Genomic DNA, 15611 nt, shown 5'->3' with positions numbered 1-15611 from the left:
AGGACCCATATAAGCCAGATGTACAAGGTGGTGCTTGTGTCTGGAGTTTGTTTGTAGTGGCTGGAGGATCCAGCATGCCAATTCCCTATCTGCTACTCTTTCTCTCAAATACATAAATAAATAAAAATGTTTTAAAGTATTAAAATACAGTAGTTAACTTACTGCACAGTTTGTTGAGGTCCAAAACACAGTGCTACAGAGTCTATGTAAATACTAATCAATATAGATAAAGCAATTAAATAGGTAGTTTGAGATGGTGCCTAATGTGAAGTACGAGAAAAGTGTTTTCAGAAACTGACTGGACAAGATACACTATAATGTTCATTTGAAGTGGCTGAATGACCATTCTCTCTTATTCTATCTGCATCTTTCTCAATTAAGATAAATGAATACAATTTAGAGTAAATATGTTTATTTGTATATATAATAAATTCACTATCTGGTAATGTGACTTTTAAAATGTTTACCTTACTATTACCTACAGTAATATCAATTCACAAACAAAGGAAGATTTAGCTAAGCAACAACATTGCTATCAATTCCATCTTGAGAATATTTTAAGTGTTTTTTTTTTTGAAAATACAGTATTTATTTGAGAGAGAGAGAATGAGTATGCCAAGGTCTCTAGCCACTGAAAGCGAACTCCACAACATGCACCACGTTGTGCATCCAGTTTATGTGGGTCTTGGAGAACTGAACCTGGGTCCTTTGGCTTTGCTGGCAAACACCTTCACTGCTAAGCCAACTCTTCATCCCTTAAGTAGATTTGTTTTTATTCATTTATTTTTGAGAGGGAGAGAGAAAGAGAGAGAGAGAAGGAGGGAGAGAATGGGTGTACCAGGGCCTCCAGCTTCTGCAAATGAACTCCAGATGCATGTGTCACCTTATGAATCAGGCTTATGTGGGTCCTAGGGAATCCAGCCTGGGTCCTTTGGCTTTGCAGACAAGTGCCTGAGCTGTTATGCCATTTCTCCTGCCCTTAAGTGGTTTTATAAGACAGGTATTGGGCTGGCATGATATTAAATGAAAAAAACATAGAAAATTGAAAATCATGACTCAGTTCAAAAGGCTGTGGAAAGCATACCATAGTATTAGTAGTGATTGCCTTTCCTTTATATTTTTGTTTTCAAAATATCCTATAATTTATAAATGCTACCTTTATAATCATAAAAAAGCTATCCAAAAATAAAGATTATTCAAAAATTTATGCTAATACTTATGAGAGAACAAAGAAGAAAACCTGTAACTCTTCTACCTGCAAAACTCTGGTTCCTCCTTTATTTTCCCTGCATATGTAAGGTAATGAGCTATCATACATGATGCATCAGTATCTTTGTCATCATATGATGCTGAAATGGCAGTAAGATGGTATGAAACAAATCTGGATAAATTGTTTTATTAAATAATCCTATGTAGACACAATACACTTAGGAGATCAAAACTATTCTTACATTGCATTCCTTCCCTTCCTTCCTACATTTGATTTGCTAAACTCTGCTGTTAAACTCTGCTTACACCTCAAATTCTAATTCTTTCATTTAATCACTTAATAAGTCCCTTTCCTTGACTTATCGGTTATCCTGGGATATAGGAGTTAAACAATCTGATATCCAACATTAAGTAGAATTAACCAGCTAGAAAATATCTTAACTCCAGCTTCCCAGGAAGGAAACCAGAGTTAGAGTCCTCTAGCAAATTCTTATTGATGACTATTAAGTAAATACCCTCAGAAATCTTGCTAACAACACTCTGTCTCAAACATGATGTGTCATGGATGGATAATTTTTAAAACATTTTATAGATTAAGCACACTTATTTTCTATACACAGGTTTCTCATAGAGATATTATATGGGAGTCAAGCTGTTTGAAGAAAACTCAAAGTCCACAACAATTTTCTGTAACTTCCTGTCAAGCAGTTATACACTTATACAGACTTGGTGTTTTAGGGGTTCCCCATTTGCAACATTAAAATGTGAAAGGATTGCATGATTCATCATTGTTGATGTCCAGAAAACCAAACATAGATGGGCATTTCACAAACTGGCCTGTGAAAAGGAAAGGAGCTAGTGATTAGAAAAATTGTCTTAATCTTGAGCTATGCATACCCAGAGATATGTAGTAGATTTATCCTAGCCACAAACTTATTGCCAACTGCACCCACTAGCTTCTTCCTAGAAGTTATCATGTTGCACAAGTAAAGGATGATGGTGCATTTTTATTTTTGATATTGTGGAATAGAGAAGACCTTTACTCTTCTACACATTCAGTAAGCAAGGACACCCACAGTAGCTGTCCTGAAGATGCCCATGGAAAACAAGGATCCTGGATCATGCTTTCATCTTTCCCAACTCCAGAGCAGCTTATTGTCAGTAAGTAGAACAGTAAAGGGCAGAAATTTATCCTCCACCCATTCTTTCTCACTAAACCTCATTATTTTAACTGGTATTTCACTTGGTGCATGTTGTTTCAGTGTTATGTGACAGAGCAAGAATTCCATGATCCTGTGTTAGGCTCCTTAAAGGGCAGTTTCAGATTTAGAGTAGGTCAAAGAACACCTAGGAAGGAAACCATTTTCAAAGTTTTTCTTTTCCTTAACTGCTTCTCCAGAGGCTCCTTAAAAATAGCATTGTAGATATGAATAATACATAATAATCAGAGATATGGCTATGCAATGAAATACATTTCCAACATTTCCATGATGAGCCTTCTTTAAATAAAACTATTCCCTCCTCATAACCTTCCTTCTCAGCCCCCAACTCAGGTCATAGCAGTTGATACAAACATATTAGACAAAGCACTCTGATCACAAATGCTTCTAGATTTATTTTGCTATATATTTTGTTTTGAGATTTTGCATAGTGGCTTTGATTTGGAAATATCGATTTGCTATTGCTCTGGAAAGGGGAAAATGAAAGCAAACTGAGGCATCTTGAAGTGTATTAGCCAAGTTTATAGGATATATGCATTAGTTAATTAAATTGTTTTAGAATTTTTCCTGCAATGTCCTTTTGAAATTAGAAATATAAAAATATGAGCTGCTTAGAGCATACCAGTTGCAGTCTTTACAAGACAGTTTCTATATTTTGGTCATTTTATTGAAACCATATTTTTTCATTTCTAAGGGACTTTTATTATCATTTAATGAGAACAGGTATTCTGGGCTCATTTCACATCAATTTTCTTCAATTGTTTTCTTTATTTTCTAAGATTTTTTGTACAAATTATATGAAATAAACAATCTTCAGACGCTTTTACTCAGCACATTTCACCTTAGTACTTTTGACTTAGTGAAATTAACTTTCCTCTGCACTAAGCAGTGCCCAAGCTGAGAAAAGAACAGAGAAAAATCTATGGAGATTTTTCTATGCCTTCCATTACATCTTTCTTTAAAGTGCCCCTTCTCCCAGCGTTGTCTTTGCCCATTGAGCTATATAGCTGTCAGGGTATTCTTCTCTGCCTCCCCACTACCAGCCAGAATCCTCATTCAACAAGTCGGCACAACCCAAGCATCCACGTTCAAAAAGGCAAAACACTTCCTCACCCCTGAAGCGCTTAAGGTAAAGGAATGTTGCAAAGCAGTTTTCATTCTTCGGAAAGGAAGTAATTTTTTTCTACAACCTCTGAACTCCTTTTGTTTTGCTGGAGAAACATACTAGCATTCTTCCTTGTCAGCTTTTCACTGTCTCTTTCTAAAGGTATGTTTACCTAATCACACAGCCTAGAGAGCATTATTTACTAGGTTCCTGTCCTTTGTGGTGAATTTCTGAAGTGCCAATAATCTGTAGGCAATTAGAATCATTAAGATTTCACTGCCCTAAAAAGAACGCAAACATCATTTCTGGAGACACGGTGCCTGCTCTCCCTACTCACCTGTGCGGCATGCCAGTGGTGTGCGCGGTGGTATGCTCGCTGGACAGCTCCCAGAGCTGCAAGTACCAGTTCATCTCCATATCCCGCTGCAGAGCCAGCTGGCGAGCCCTGAGCTGGCTTTGCCCAGAGGGGCTGAGGTTGCTGTCTTTACCATTCTCTAAAGCTTTCTTGGGAGATTTACCTTTACTCACGGAGGGAAATCCTGACTGCTTCCTTAACTTGCTGTTCTCTTCTGTGATCTGACTCCCCACAGCCCCTGTCCTGGCTGCCAGCATTATGGATTTTCCTGTCTGCCTCTCAGAGAAGTCACTGTCATCAAAGTAATCTGGATCTATTTTTCTGCTTCTGTCTCCCTCCTCTACCCTGCCCCCACATCTTAACCTTATCCTGCCACAGGACTGTAATTGAACCCTGCTGGGAATGAAAGGGTATCAACCTCTAAGGTTTCCTGACAGAGGTGAATTAGCCACTACGTGTGGCATCCTGGGTCATGGAAATTTAAGGACAAACTCCCAACAATTTTGCAATCCTGAAGTTTTGTGATCCTGAATCCTTTGGCTTCATTCAACAATAACTTTGTAAAGTATATTTGATCTCGTGTCCGAGTTATAACAAACGACAGCTGAAGATTCATCAGCCCTTCTTAATTAGAGTCCCTTTAGAGGTTTGAAAGTCTTAATGTAAATTTCCTCAAATAAGAATACCACTATCAATGCAATAGGCAAGTTATTCCTTCTGGGTAAGCCTTAAAATAAAATGTTAAATTTACTTCATATTCTTTTGGGAGGGAAAGGCTCTTTGAATACCATTGAGCCACATAACATACACCAGATGCTTATGTAAGAATGGTAAACAACCATAAAACTGATTCAGTAACTGATTGCCCCTCAGCCTAAGCAAGGCATGAAAAATATCTTGCAATTGGATTTGCAGCCAAAGTTGAAGCGAAGAAAGAGAACAATGGAAGGGAATGATGGGAGTTTCTGTGTGGGTGTACATGTGTGTGTTTGTGTACATGTGTATGTGCACAAATGTGTGGTTATTGTGTATAAAAACTAGCTCTGAAGAAGGAAAGAAAGTCTAATGGCTGACCCTATGGTTAAGACGCCTGAGTTATATAGGCATGCCCTTGTCATTCTCCTCAGGGGGTCCATGATATTATGAAATTCATTGTATCAATGCTTACCCAAGGTATTTACTACAGAGTTTATTAATTACCTTAATCCCCTTAATTAACCCAAGTACCTCTTGCCCCTATCAATTATCTCAGTGTTAGCTATATGTGCAGAGCCTGGTAATGTATGCAATTTTTCTGTCTATGATAAGAACATAGATTAAAACTATAGATGTACAGCAGGGTCTTATTGCCCCCAAGAATGTAGGAAAGGTTGAAAGCAGAGATTTTTCTAAAGATATAGGACAGTTAGCTCTTCAGAAACATACCCATGTCTTTGAGGCCATAACAGGTGTCAACTGAGCCAAGAATTAGAAGACAACAGCTACACTGCATGGATTCTCCTATGTACAGGGACAAAATGCTGTTTGGGGCTGGAGAGATAGCTTAGCAGCTAAAGAATTTGCCTGCTAAGCCTAAGGACCCAGGTTCAATCCTCCAATACCCATGTAAGCCAGATGCACAAAGTGGCACATGCATTGGAGTACATTTGCAGAGCCTGGAGGCCCTGGCTTGGCCATTCTTCAGATGCATGCACCACCTTAAGCATCTAGCTTACGTGGGTCCTGGAAATTGAACTGAGGTTTTTTGGCTTTGCAGGCCTTAACTGCTAAGCCATCTCTCCAGCCAAAATAACAATATATTTAAATAAATTAAGCCATTAGCAAGGATCCACTGCCTACCATATTGTATTATTATTTTAACATAAAACTTGTTACATCATTATCTAAAACATACTCAGGGAAGTTTAAATACCAAAGCTATTTTATATCATCAGTCACTTAAAAAATTCATTCCAACCTCATTAACAGAAATTTTACATCTTTTCTTCTTCTCTCTCATTAGTCTCTTCAGCCCATTTCTCACCACTGATATATGACATTTGTTTCCTTGACAATAATTTACAGATAACCCTATGAAATAATTCTCTACAACAGAATATAAGTAATAATAAACATTAAACTTTTATGTTTTAAGTTATACTAGTTTTTTGAGGTAGGGTCTCACTCTAGCCCAGGCTGACCTGGAATTCACTATGTAGTCTTAAGTTATATTTTTAATTAGGACTCAAAGAAGTAGGTTTCCATAGGACATTTTGTATTTCATTACTTTTGGTTAACCCTTGCCCTCACACCTTCCTCTTGCCCATCTCTCACACCCATTAACACCTAAAACTTTCTATCCCCAGCATACTACCCCTCCACTTTTAATATCATATGTGTTCTATAACCCTGCCTTAATGACTCTCCCCACTTCTCATGAGGTCCCTTTCTACCTTCCTGAAATCTACTGACACTTCAACTTAAACATACAATTCTAGAATTTTTTTTTACGTTTAAGTCCATTACATTTTATTATCTTCAATCAGAGAGATTGAATTATCATGAAAATTTCTGTTGATCATAATTGATCCAAAAACCATATTTGATAAATTTTCACTTGATAGGAAGCAATTTGGGGGCTAGTGTGATGGCTCAGTGGTAGAAGGTGCTGCAAAGCCTGATGTAACAGGTTCAATTCTTCAGTATCCATGTAAAGCCAGATACACAAAGTGACATATGCATGTAGAGTTTGTTTGAAATGACAAGAGGGCCCGGTATGTCTATTCTCTCTCTCTCCCCTCCCCCTCTGCTTGTAAATAAATAAAATATTTCCTAGAAACAAAATTTTATGTTATTTCTTAGTTGGCATATTTCACATACATACAAAGGGTTTTTCTAAGTATTATATTATTCAAGTATATCATGCACTTTGACCATATTCACCCCCATGCATCTTCTTCTGCCTTCCCCTCTCCCTACCTCTTGCTACTCAGTCCCCTTCCCTTTCTCATATAACCCCACTTCTCCTTTCATGCAATATATGCCCAAGAGATTTTATATGCATATATGTATAATATATATATATATAATTATGATATTATATATACATATTATTTCTTGGCTGTTATGATTAGTAGTGTAGTAAACAAGGAGGTGAAGGTATCTTTGCAGTACACCAATGTAGGTTTCCTTGTCTATATTTTCAGGAGTGGTATAGATGGATCATAAGGTTCCTCTATTCTTAGCTTTTTGAGGCCCCTCCATACTGATTTCCATAGTTGGTAGACTCATTTTACATTTCTACCAGAAGTGCACAAACAGTTCTATCCACTTTGCTCCCACATCCTCCCCAGAATTTGTTGTTTTCTTGATGACAGATAACCATTCCAATTTGTGTGTGATGAAAGCTCAATGTTCTTATAATTTGCACTTCCCTAGTGGCTAAATGTGTTAAAAACTATAAATTTTACTTAGTAGTATACTAGGAAATGAAATGGATATGGCTATCTTTTAAAATTAGCTCATTTCTATAAAAAAAATTCTATTTTCTGGTAGAATGAGACTACAGTGGATTGGATATCACTCCTATTTCAGTTTTCCTCTGTAAAGAAACATCTTCTAAGAAACATTGTTTATTTACATAAATAAATGCATAGGTTTGGGAAACTTTTATGATAATAGAAACATTCAGTTCTTTATTTTTTGTATATTTTGAAATCACACTTTCATTTTAAATGATGTTTTACTAATATATTCACTATCAGTTTTGAGATGAATGGTTTTAGAAGCCTATGATAGAATTTTATATACACAAAAGTTCCATCCACTTATGTGTTGAAAGAATTGTGTATTTAAAGGTTATTTTTATGAGAATAGAGTTCAGGGGCCATGGGAAGAGGGGAAGCCAATTTGATGGCTACTGCAATGATATAATTTAGAGATTAGTAGGGGTTAGACCAGGGAGATGATCAAGGGAGGTAAACATTTTGAAAGCAAAATGATGGAAATTCCATTGAATTGGTACCAGAAAAGCAAAACGAAAGAATAAGAAAATTTGAGAACAACTCTGAGTATTTGAGGCCAAGCCCCTCCCCAGAGGGGAGGACTAGGAAGATAGAAGAGTATTAAGGTACATGCTGTATGGTCAAAACTTGTTTATAGATTTACTCACAGGTTAATCACTTTCATTTATTTTAGGTTTTTTTTAATATTTATTAACATTTTCCATGACTATAAAAAAAACAATCCCATGGTAATACTCTCAACAAACTCCAGATGCATGCACCACCTTGTGCATCTGGCTTACATGGGTACTAGAGAATCAAACGGAGGTCCTTTGGCTGTGTAGGCAAGTGCCTTAACTACTAAGCCATCTCTTGGGGAGGGAGGGGTTCAAGGTAGGGTCTCACTTTAGCCCAGTCATGAACCACTAGGCCTAGCTGGAATTTTCACTTGGTTATTTTCTGTAATTTCTCTAACTCTGATAAAGTTTGTTTTCATTAACTGTCACCATAATTTCCTTTGTCTCAGGTATATAGTAGCTGACTTAAAATTCAGCTGTAGCGTACCTGTCTCTAGTCATTACAAAGTTTTATCATGTTTATATATGTGACAAATAATTTTTTCCCAAAAATACTTCAATGACTTCTTTCTACCAGAGGATAAAGTTTACATCTCACAAATTGTTTTGATAAAGGCCAGTCCATCTCCAGCCTACATCTTTTAAAATCATATCTGACTGCCATTTGCATAAAGAATGTCCTTTAACAATTTTTCTCAGCTCTTGGTAGTTATTGTTATTTCAAAGTATATATTATTTCATGCCTCCCTGTTTTACCATTATTTTTATTCTTGCTATTTGAATGCTTTCTAGTCACCCAGTTCCCACTTTTCCCATTTTGAGGCTGTTATGAAATCTCCTCTGACTCAGAGCCTGTGAGCATTTCCTTCATTGATTTTCCCCCTCCCTTCATCTTCACCTTCACCATGGTCTGAACTAACATGGACACATTAATCATATGGTTTTGTGATAAGTTCTTTCTTGTGAATTATCTTGTTCCTTTAATGTGTGTTCCACATGTCCTTAGCCCAAGTCCTTGCATCTTTACAGAGGTGCCACCTCTCACATCCTCAGCATCCTGCAGCAACATCCAGCACATTGATAATGGGTCTTTTCCTCTCAACGTCACAGTTTGTTAAAGGAAAACATAGGGCCAGGACATTTCTGGCTTTGTTTATTTTCTATAAATGTCTAATTAAATAATAACAGGCTTATAGCATAGAGTAATGAATGTGGTAGGGAACGATATTTGATGATACCGTGTTCCTCATATTTTCTCCCTCAGTTGAAAAATATTATCAATTAATAATGAGCTCCAATGGGACTGTTCCTGTCTTGTATTAAAGGAACACCTAACGGGGAAGGCAGCTGTGGCTGAGGAAGGGTTGAAGGTAGTAGGATATTTTTCGGTCCTGTCTACCAAGAAGACTCTGGAAGGTATTGTGAATTGGGAACATTTTAAAGTGAAGAGGATGTTCTTCATTGAAAGAAGAATTTGGCAATGTCCTCTGTGAACCACATTGTGTCATCATCTTGTGCACACCCAGCATGACCAGGACAGGATCTGAAACTTTTTGGCAGCAGAGGTCCCCACTATCAAAAGCCATATAAAAATGACTGAGGAAGTAGAAGTCAGAAAAGCTGATGTTGAGACCAAAGTCAGTCTTGAAAACTCCTTGATGTGAGGGGAAGTAAGTTTCATGCCAGAAGGGTGGACAAAGTACTGAAGCACAAGCTTATGACAGAAGAGTTGCATGGGCTTCTCCCATAGCCAAGACATCTAGAGAATTGGATTGCCCTACAAATGAAGAGATATGGGGAGAAAACACACATTCAAAAGTTGACATTCCAGCCCAGCTGTTTAGCCTAGCTGCCCTCAAAAGTTCATTTAGCTGTTGCTTCCAGGCAAAATAATCATTACTAGAATTACTAATGCTCATGTAGTAACTGATTTCAACAATTTTCACATATATTCTCATTTTATTCTCCATATTTAGATGAGGAAATAGAGGGCCAGATTAAGTCAAATGACTGGCTCCATTTTGAACAGCTTTGAAGAGCTCAAGCCCAGATGCTTCTGTGTTTCTGTGCATGTCCTGACCCCTACCTAGTGATTCAAGAACCCCAGCCCAGAAACAAGTAGAAAAGCTTTTCCCCACACAGATAGTCTAGCCAGAAGTAAACCGATGACAATCACTCATGATTGTGCACTGACTGGAAAGGCAACACTTTTCACTTTTACTGTATTGTATAATATCCTCCTTATCCCCTTATCAATAGTGTCATTCTCTGCAGTTTAATTATGTACAGTTAACCAGCACTGCCACACCTCAGTGGACCTCCTTCTAATGTGTTATGAGTAGGTCAGTGGTAGCCTAAAGCTAGCTTACCAGTCATTTCATTGAGTATCATTGTGTCATCTGAAAGGTGAGTACAGTACAAGATATATTGGGAGAGAGACCTCATTCACCTAACTTTTAATACTACTATGTATTATCATTTCTTATTTTATATTTTCTATTTCTTAATGTGCCTAATTTATAAATTAAACTATCATATATGTACATGTATAGAAAATACTATGTATATAGTGTTCAGTATATATAGAGTTCAATATTATCCACTGTTTCTAGTAAACTCTGGGCTCTTGAAACATATGCCTTATGGATAAAGGGAGTGAAGCAGGCAAGTGTAGGGAAATAGTTTAGGCCCTCTGGACACTGATTGGCTTGGTTCATCAACACACTCCTTTTTTTTTTTTTTTTTTAAATTTAATTTATTAGTTTTCTTTTCAGTAAATACAGGCAGTTTGGTACCATTGTTTAGGCTCATCTGTGATCTACCCCCTCCCATTAGACCCTCCTTATTATTGAAAATGGGTCGTGCATTGTGGAGTTAGCCCCCAGTTATTAGTATGATAAATGTCTCTGAAAATCATGACCCAACATGTAACTCTGACATTCTTTCCGCCCCCTCTTCCGCAAGATTTCCCTGAGCCATGTTGGGTTCATTTTTGGTCTGCTTCAGTGCTGAGGTGTTCCTACCAAATCAGAGAGCCAGAGCCTCAGAGGCCCCCAACACACTCCTTTTTATCAGAATGAACTTGAGCAACTTATTGGCAATCTTAGATTCCCTGCTAGCCCAGAGCTGCTTATATGCCCCACTTCTAACAATGATCTAGGTTTTCCTTCCTTTAGTGACCATTATTTGTGATGAATTTATATTCATCACAATTTATATTCAAATATGTCCTCTGATTTATCAGGCATCAGAACAGTACAGAGTCATCCAGCCTGGACTGCTTTTGGGTAAAAGCACAGCAAGGCAAGCTGTGTCCTTGAAAATAATTGTTAAGGAGAAACCTCTATGTCCAATCTTATGCTGGCTTTTATGAGGGATAATTTTGCTGGGTAGTTTGAGTTGGCAGCCATGGCTTTTCAATACTTGAAATATTCTATCCCAAACCTTTATGGCTTCTAGAGTTTCCATTAACAAATAAGATATTATTCTGACAAGCCTTACTTTTTCTCTCTTGCAATTTTTAAAAGTTTTTAAAGATTTTAATTATTTATTAGAGAAAAAGAGATAGAGAATGGGCATGCCTCTATCACTGCAAATATATTCCAGATGTATGCACCACCCTGTGCATCTGACTTATGTGGGACCTGGAGAATTGAACCTGAGTCCTTAGTCTTCTTAAGCAAGTGCCTTACCCACTAAGCCAACCCTCTTGCAATTTTTAGTACTCTTTGCTTTATGTGTTTAATATTTTAACTATAATGTGAGTGGGGATTTATTTTTTTGTTCTGTCTATTTGCTGTTCTGTATGCCTCTTGTACCTTAATGGGGCTCTTTCATAAGTTCTGGAATTTTTTCTTCTATAATTTTATTGAATATATTTTCTATTCCCTTGACCAGAAGTTCTTCTCCTTCTTATATACCCATGATGTTTATAAAATATTCCACATTTCTCTCATGTTCTGATCATGTTGTATTTGGAACTTGTTATTGATTTCCTCTGCCTTTTTCTCAAGTCTTGATATTGTCTTCCACATGATCTAGTCTACTGGTCTGGATTTCCTGGGAGTTTTATAATTAAGTTACATTTTATTTTATTTCCATTAGGTCTTTTCTTCAGTATCTCTCTTTAGTTCAATTTTCTACATTTACATGTCCTTTCTCATTGCATTTAGTTGATTGTGTTTTCTTTGAATTTATTTAGGCATTTGTTCATATCCAATCTAAATTCATTCAAGTGTCTATTGAGTCCTTTTAATGGGTTCCCTTGCATTTAATTTAGCCATCTTTTCATGTCCTCTTCAAGTTTACTGTCTATATTTATCATAATTGTGTTTTGGATTTCTTTGTCTGGAGTTTAAGTCGTTTGGATGCTTTAACTATGGGAAGAAGAATTCTGAATGGGGATGTCATGACTTAGTTTTGTAAATTATTTGTTTTGCATTGGGGTTTGCCCATCTAGACTTAATCCTTCTGTCATGCTGAACACTACCAACATCAGCTCTGGGGGAGGAGATAGAGTCAGTAGGGAATGAGATGCACCAGTAGCAGACACATGTCTGGATCACAAATCCACTGGGCCTCGATCTGGGTCTGAGACTAGACCTCTACTCAAAAAAGGAGTAGAAGCCTGTGCCAAGTGATCTGGTCCTTCTTGCTCCAATGGGTGGCCTACACAAGCACCTGAGTTGGGATCAGGAGTGAGCCTATCATGAGCTCACTGGAAACCTGTGCCTAGTGTTTGTTCTAGTTCCTGTTGCTCTGGGAAGGCAGTGCACATAGAAAGTCTGGGCTGGGCACAGAGGGGAGCCTATCATGTGCTCACAACAATTCTGTCCTCAGTGGCCTATTACTTAGATGGTTGTTACTACAGGTTTATTGATTCTCACCAAAAGAAGACTGAGTAATACAGTTACCTGTAGTTGTGCAAATGCCTAGCTTTTCCCTGGCCTTGATTGATTACTTGGTATTTCACACAGTGTTTAGTCTGACTATTCTAGTACTAATAAGAACTCATACTCTTACCCACACTGAGACCCTCTAACTTGAGGGACATACCTAGCATCCCTCAGACCTAACTAATCAATAGTTGATAGATGTCATCCAGGCCCCCCAATCACAGGTGCATTGTCTAGTTGTCACCTTGGAGGCGATTCAGTTTAGTGTAGCCAAATGACAACACAACTGCAGAATTACGGACTTTTATGGCCTTATCATGAGAATATGTAATAGATGCCCCAACCTCTCAATTTTACAGATAATAAATTGAGACCAGGAGAGCTCACAGCTTTTTTTGCAGGCATTTTCCCATATAGCACTAAAATAATAAAGGAATGAACCTAATATGTTGAGCAATTATCATGTGCCATGTTCTATGGCTTTACATATACTCCATCATCCTCAAAAATCATCTAGAAAAGTGGGTCTGTCAATGACATTGCTAGACTTTAAGGATTGCAGGATTTTACAGTATGCCTTGGATAATTTTATGGACCAGCTGGAATCTATGCTTTGGTCTCTTTCCTTCTATACTTGCCTGCCTTTTGAAAACCCAATAGTGGTAGATCTCTATGATAGAATCAAAATCTAAAGAAGAGCTGTAATAAAGCCTTGATTTAAAATATTCCAATTACATATTATTTGGGATATACTAAACATAGGATTTTCCTATGATTTCTCCATCACAAGTGTGAACTTTGGGGAAAATAGCACATATGACAAAGCTATTACAAAACTCCGCATTTCCAAATGTCTTATTTGATAGCACAATGAAACAGGGAGAAAGAGAAAACAGAAGAGTTGTTCTGTCAAAATAAGATGCAGATGACTTGCAAAAAAGCAGTCCTCCCTGGGGCATTTGATTAGTAAACAAGGGGCTGGTATAGGACAGCCAAGCATTTCATTCTCTTCTCATCTGAAAGACCTTCAGAAGCTTAGCTCAAAGCTCTGAGGGGGAAAGTGTTCTAAGTTGATTCCAGCTTTTAGCTATTACGAATTGAGCTGCTACAAACATGGTTGAGCAAATCTCTCTGGCCTATGGTTTGAAGGTTTTAGGGTAGATGTCCAGTAAGGGCATAACTGGGTCTGTTGGTATTTCTATAGTCAGCTTTTTCAGGAGTCTCCATATTGCTTTCCAAAGTGGTTGTACCATCCTGCATTCCCACCAACAGTGAATGAGTGTCCCTGCTTCTCCACATCCTCGCCAGCATTTATTTTCATTTGACCTTTTGATGTTGGCTATCCTTATTGGGGTAAGGTGGAATCTCATAGTTGTTTTAATTTGCATTTCTCTGATGATTAGGGATGATGAACATTTTCTTAGGTGTGTGTTTGCCGTTTGTATCTCTTCCTCTGTGAATTGCCTGTTTAACTCTGTGCCCCATTTTGTGAGTGGGGTATTTGTCTTCTTATTGTTTAGACTTTTGAGTTCTTTGTAAATTCTAGAGATAAGGCCTCTATCAGTTGGATAACCTGCAAATATTTTCTCCCACTCTGTGGGTATTCTATTGGCTTTGTTTATTATATGCTTATCTGTAAAGAAACTCTTCAGCTTCATATGATCCCAATGGTTGAGTGACTGTTTAAGAACTTGAGCCACTGGGGTTTTATTCAGGAAGTCTTTTTCCATTCCTATATCATGGAAAGTACTTCCTAAATTTTCTTCCAGTAGTTTTCGAGTTTCTGGTCTTATGTTGAGGTCTTTGATCCATTTGGATTTGAGTGTTGTGCATGGTGAAATGTGTTATTGCTTGGGCTAGTACTTCCAGAACTATATTGAAAAGCAGAGGTGAGAGAGGACATCCCTGTCTTGTTCCTGATCTCAATGGGAATTCCTCCAGTCTCTCTCCATTAAGAATTATTTGGGCCTTTGGAGCTTTGTATATTGCCTTTATTATATTAAGATGTGAACCGGCCATGCCGATTCTCTCCAATGTTTTGATCATGAAGTGATGTTGTATGGGGACTCCTGAAAAAGCTGAAGATAGAAATACCAACAGACCCAGTTATACCCTTACTGGGCATCTACCCTAAAACCTTCAAACCAAAGGCCAGAGAGATTTGCTCAACCATGTTTGTAGCAGCTCAATTCGTAATAGCTAAAAGCTGGAATCAACCCAGATGTCCATCATTAGAAGAATGGATAACAAAGATGTGGTATATCTACACAATGGAATTCTATACAGCAGTAAGAAAAAACGACATAAAGAAATTTGAGGAAAAATGGTTGAACCTGGAACAGATCATTCTCAGTGAACTTACCCAATCACAGAAAAAAAAATCGACACATAGTCTCACTCATCTGCAACACCTAACCTGAATTTGCCCAAAATGCCTTACATACCCAGCAAGTACCTCATGGACTAGACAATAAGATGGATGGGAGGGCGGGGAGGGAATCAAAGGGTGGAAAACAGTAATCCGGACCCAAACGGCAATGGTACCATAAAATTCTACTTCCTAAAAGACAGACCAAATGACTGAACCTTCACTAGTCCCTTACAGGAAACACCTGAACCACAAGACACTGGAGAGGGTAGGATCAAGACTGACCTAAATCTCCTACATCTTCCTTCCCTCCCTCTCCCCCTCTCCCCTCTATCTCTCTCCTCTCAAACTCTTGCATATTAGTTATCTTTTTCCTCAATTTCTTAGTGGACACTGACC

The sequence above is a fragment of the Jaculus jaculus genome, chromosome 11 (genome assembly GCF_020740685.1).
Source record: "Jaculus jaculus isolate mJacJac1 chromosome 11, mJacJac1.mat.Y.cur, whole genome shotgun sequence".
Lineage (NCBI taxonomy): Eukaryota > Metazoa > Chordata > Mammalia > Rodentia > Dipodidae > Jaculus > Jaculus jaculus.
Note: the sequence above shows the minus strand (reverse complement) of the source record.